Source organism: Sarcophilus harrisii, chromosome 3, assembly GCF_902635505.1.
Source record: "Sarcophilus harrisii chromosome 3, mSarHar1.11, whole genome shotgun sequence".
Taxonomy (NCBI): Eukaryota; Metazoa; Chordata; class Mammalia; order Dasyuromorphia; family Dasyuridae; genus Sarcophilus; species Sarcophilus harrisii.
Window position 1 is genome coordinate 449,094,379 of NC_045428.1, and position 6,119 is coordinate 449,100,497.

Sequence of the window (6,119 nt, forward strand, 5' to 3'; positions counted from 1 at the left end):
AAGAGGACCAGGATAGTTAAGGATATGAAACTTCTTGTGAGGATCTGTTGAAAGAAGTGGGGTATCTAATATGGAGAATTTTTCATGAGTTTTTTCTATTTCCTCTCTTACAAATAGAAATGGGAATCACTAAACCATATATAAGGATCCCTGTGGGTCCATATTGAGTTAGAAAACCATGTATTAGTATTATTTTTATTACATTTTTATTTATTTTGTTAAATATTTTCCAATTACATTTTAATCTGGTTCACACTGCATTCAGAATATTATAGGCTGCATGTACTGATGGCTGTTTGACACCTATGTTATGTACCACAAAGGACTAAGGCACATTTTGTTCCATTTTATTCTTCTTAGCTGTAGTCTCTTATTTAATGAAGTGATCCTCCTTCTTGCCAACACCATCCTCTCTACTGGTGCCTTTTGTCTTCTCTTTCCATCTCAATACAAACTTATCCTTATAATCATATTTGCTCTAATATTTTTTAAAAATAGATTTTTGTTGATAAGTTTTATGTTTATATTGCTTAGATTTCCAAATGTCTGTTTCCCCTTAAAGAGAGGCATCTCTTATAATAAAGAAATTTTTTAAAAATGAAAGGAATAAGATAAAAAAATATCAGCAAGACTGATCTACTTATTGAAAATATTTGATGTAGGATACAACATCCTTAACCTACAGGCCTTGAGTCCTGCAAAGAAATAAGGGAAATTGACTTCTCATATTTCTTCTTTGAGGCCCTCTTTAATTTTCATTCTTGCTGTATCTGTTGGCTCCATCCATGCTGCCTAAAGGATTGTCTAAGTTTCCAGTATTAAACAACAATGACAACAAAAACCAAAACTACACCCCCAAACTTTCATGATTCCTCATCATCTCTTCTAGCTATTTTCTTTGGTTCTCCTGTCTTCCTGTTATTCTCCTCATTTCTTAGTCCATTGCAATTATGCATCCAGTCTACCACCCAACTGAAATTGCTTTCTCAAGATGGCAAGCAATCTGATATAGGTTATACATGTGCAATCGTGTAAACATATTTCCCCATTAGTCATGTTGTAAAAAAAAAGAAACAAAACAAAAGGGAAAAGCCAGAAAAAACAAAAACAAAAACAAATGAAAATAGTATGCTTTGATCTGCATTTAGACTCCATAGTTCTTTCTCTGGATATGGATAGCATTTTTCCATCATGAATGTTTTGGAATTGTCTTGGATCATTGTATTTCTGAGAAGAGCTATCACAGTTGATTATCATACAAAATTGCTGTTACTGTGTACAATATTTTCTTGGGGAGGGGAAATGGGAAGGACAGAGGGAGAAAAAAATTGGAATTTAAAATCTTACAAAGCTTACAAAGAGTATTGAAAACTATCTTTACATTTAATTGGTAAAAAAAAAAGTACTATTTACAAAAAGAAAAAAAGAAACTGCTTTCTCTAAGATTTGCAACATCTGTCAATTTTTAAATTTCACAGATTTTTCTCAGTCTATTCTGGTTGATCTCACTGTATCCCTGTAACCTAGATGCTCACTCCCAAGGTCCCAGGGTTTTCATTATATTGTTTGAATTTTTACCTGTCTACTTCTTCTCAGGTTCATTTGCTGGGTCATCCATTACCCATATTCTGTTCCTTAACCATGATTGTACCAGAAGTCTTTGTCTTGGCTCTTCTCTTCTCAAGGGCCAGAATTTGAATTCATGAAGACGAGTCTTCCCGAACTTAAGGTCCAGCACTTTATTTATTGCATCACCTAGCTAATCCTTGTCTGTACTCTATTTCCCTCCATTCTCCAACTGAATGTCCCTTCAGATAATCAACATGCCCAAATGGATCTCATTCTTCCTCCTCCCTTGCTTAACTTCTTTATTCTTTTATAGATACCACTACTTTTTGGAGCCTGAGTTTCACAACTTCAAAGCTAATCTTAAAACTTAGTAGTCCTGGAGCACCCAAAGTAAAAAACTTGGCATGCCAATTCTGTCCTCCCAGTTTCTCCATATCTGTTCCTTTCCCCCCATTCATATAGCTATCAACCTAGTTCAGGCCCTTATTTCCTCTTTCCTAGATTATTTAAATAGGCTCCTCATTGAGCCCCTTTCCTTGTTTCTTCCCTGAATTCCACAATAATGAAAATATTTTTCTTAAGGCACAAATCTAACTATTTCTGTATTGATCAAGAATCTTCAATGACTCCCTCTTACCTTTAGCATAAAATACAAAGTCTACACCTTGTCATTTGTAGCACTTTACAATTTGGCATTTTCAGGCATATTTCAGAATATTTACTTGCATGTCCTCTCCTTCTCTGTCAAACTGACCTATTTTTTATTTTCTAAATTCAGAATTACATCTACTCATTCATACCTTTGCTTAGATTGTCTGTTCCCTTTGCCAGGATTGTACTCTCTTCACTTTCTACTCAAGAATTCATGACTTCCTTCAAGGGTCAGATCATGTATTACCTTCTTTGGAAATTTTTTCTTGATCCTCTTAATAACTAGTGCTCTTTCCCTTTTCTAATACTCATGAAAATTTCAACTTAATATTATGAGTTGCCTTATAGAATGTTAACTCCATGTGAAGAGGGAGTTTTGTTTTTGTTTTTGGTTGTTATTTTGTCCCTAGCATCTAGTTCAGTGCCTTAAACTTGGTATTACAACACCATTAGCTTAAAAAATGTTTGTTGGATTGGTTGATGAGTGGGGCACATGAGAGCTGTTTAAGGATTTGAAGGACAATTACATGGAAGAGTGATGAGAATTGTTCTGCTAGGCCCCAGATGGAAAAACTAGGACTAATAGTTGGAAGTTGCAGAGAAACATATTTGGGTTCTATTGAAGGAAGAATTTTCTTTTCTTTAGAAAGAGCTGTCCAAAAGTGGGAGGATAGAGGTACTGAATTTGCCATCATTACAAGTGTTCAAGCAGAGCCTAGATGATCATTTGTTGGGAAAGTTGTAGATGGAATTTATGCTTCTAGTAGAGGCAGAACTAGATGGCTTCTAAAGTTCTTCACAATTTTAAGAATCCATAATTTGACGATTAAAAGTCATTGATCTTACTTTCAACTGGGACTTTATTATATAGTCTCCTATGGCTTGCTGATTTATTCTCTTAAAAAGTCAAATAGAGAGGAAAGAAGTCAGATGACTGTTTATACTATTAAGACTAGAAGCTTTGACAGGGTATGGATTGAATAGAAGAATGCTGATACAGTATACTGATTTGGCTGTTTCTCAAAAGCTCAGGACATAGGTTTTAGTGAGAGAGAAGAGGTGTCCCTGGGGATTTAAAGAACTTTTATTGGCGCTATCTAGTTACACTTGTCTCTTCTCACTCCACTGAGGATTTTCTTGGCAAAGATGCTGGAGCAGTTTGCCATTTTCTCCTCTAGCTCATTTTATAGATGAAGAAAATGAGGTAAACAGGGTTAAATGACTTGCTTAGGGTCACACATCTAATGAGTGGCAGAAGCTGAATTTGAAAACAGGTCTTCCTGACTCTAGTCCCATTGTTTAATTTTTACACTGAGCCATTTAGCCTTTTATAGAAATAGTCAGCACCCTAAGCAGACTCTCATGGGAGTGTCCAGATGAATGCCTGGATGTATGAATGGGGAAGCAGGCTTAGCAAGTCCAAAGCAGACCTTGTGAGAGAAGGCAGATGGAGAGGTGGATCCTCCTACTTAGGTCTTTCTCCTTCCTGAAAGGGTAACAGATGGCACCTCGACGATGGACTGTGTCCGACAGCCAAATTAGAGTAAGTTGGGGCAAGCAGTGCGCTGAAAGTAGACCCTGGTTGCCTTGGGACCACTGGGCAATGACATCATTCCCCAAGCCTAGGATAGCTACAGGCAGAAGAGGGATACAACATTCTGGGAACTATCTTTATGTTTTGCAGAAGAAATGGGGAGAGCCAGAGAGAGCCAAAGTGAAATTGAGAAGCGGTGGGGAGGCTCTGATGGCTCACTTTACTGGAGTGACAGCTGGCAGGCAGCTGTAGAGAGATATTGCGTGTGTGTTAACAGCTACAGCGACTGGGTGTTTATTGAATTGCTGTGGATTTTCTAAAAGCAAAGCAAGCATACTAAATTGCTGCAAATTACCAAGGGCTTTCCTAATGCTCAATAAAAGAACTGTGAACATTTAAGGACACAGGCTCGGCAAACCACTCTGATGGTGGTTGGAGGGAAGCTCTTGCTCTCAGACTAAGCACACTGTCTTTTCAGTAAAAATAAGTGGAGTTAATAGAATGATAAACTTACCAGAGGCTGGCATTTAGAATTCAGGATGGTTCCTTTCTTCCCTCTTTCCCTCCTTCCTTCCTTCCCTCCCTTCCTTTCCTCCCTCCTTCCCTCCTTCCTTCCTTCCTTCTTTCCCTCCTTCCTTCCTTCCCCTCCTTCTCTCCCTCCTTCCTTCCCTCCTTCCTTCCTTCCCTCCTTCCTTCACCTCCTTCCCTCCTTCCCTCCCTCCTTCCTTCCCCTCCTTCCTTTCCTTCCCTCCCCTTCTTCCCTCCTTCCTTTCCTCCCTTCTTTCTCTTCTTCCCTCCCTTCCTTCCTTCCTTCCTTTTCTCCTTCCTTCCTTCCTTCCTCCTTTCTTCCTTCTCTCCTTCCTTCCCTCCTTCCTTCCCTCCTTCCTTCCTTCCCTCCTTCTTTTCCTCCTTCCTTCCTTCCCCTCCTTCCTTCCTTCCCCTCCTTCCTTCCTTCCCTCCTTCCTTCACCTCCTTCCCTCCTTCCCTCCCTCCTTCCTTCCCCTCCTTCCTTTCCTTCCCTCCCCTCCTTCCCTCCTTCCTTCCCTCCCTTCTTTCTCTCCTTCCCTCCCTTCCTTCCCTCCTTCCTTCCTTCTCTCCTTTCCTTCCTTCTCTCCTTCCCTCCCTCCCTCCTTCCTTCCCCTCCTTTCTTCCCTCCTTTCCTTCCCTCCATCTTGCGTGCCCTCTTCCTTTTCTTTTTTAGCTTCTTCTCATGTTCTTTTCAAACTTGTCTTTTACTGAAAAACTTTTCTGGCCCATTTTTCAGATCTAAGCTTTGGATATCTCCTATGGAGACTTTCCTATCCCAGGATAGTGGTTATAAATGAGGTATTGAATCTTCAGACTATTTGGCACTCTAAAATGAATAGAATGCTAGACTTGGAGTCAAGCTGATCTGAAATGAAAACCCACCTCCCACATTTATTAGCTGTGTGATCATGATGGCATACTCTCTGAATCTGTTTCCCTATTTTCACAATGCAGATAATTTATAATACTGATGTGGAGCTTAAATGAGATAACATATATGTAAATCGCTTTGCAAATTTTAACTTTAAAAATAAATTTTGATATCTTTTGTTTTTGTATCGCCTACATTTCCCATGGGATTCTCACTATTCTCCCTTATAGCCACCTCTTATAACAATGAATAAAAAAGGGGTGAAAACGGTTCAACAAAACTAGCAGTTTTGAAAGCTTTAAAGCACTAAATGTCATTTGCTATTATTATGCTCCAGTTACTATAGAACTTCATTAAAATGAATATAAATTAATGAATTTATACTCATTTTAATGAGTTCTATAGCATTCCTCCACTCCATCTTTTCTTTCAACCTTTCCTCCCCTCCAAATAACCTAGAATTAATCTATCAGGTGAGAGGAAACAGCAGTATTCTGAAAGATAGTGATGTGAGTTTGGGGGAATAGGACACCTTTTCTATTTGATATTCTCATTCTCTTTTGGCCTATGGTCTTTTTTTAAGGCTCAAATTAATTTCTTTTTAGCCCTAGGGCTCATTTTTCTGGCTGGATGAGGTAATAGTCTCTGGATGAAAATTAACATCTTTCTCTTGAATATTTTATTTTTTTCCCTTGAATCCTAGCTTTATGTTGAAAGGTGGCAGACAGAGACCTGGGATTATGTGAATTAAATCACACCCTAGTTTAAAAAAATCAAACGAAAAACTGTTTGGGGGACCAAATGCATTTTGGGTTACATCAGTTCAAAGCATCAAAAATATTATTAGAAACATCTGAAGGACACAGTAGGTGGTTTGGTTTGCATTTCTTAACCTGTATCATTTGATGCTTATGTCTATATTAAAGGAGTGAGAAAATTCAATTCCCTTTGGCAGCACCCTTCTAT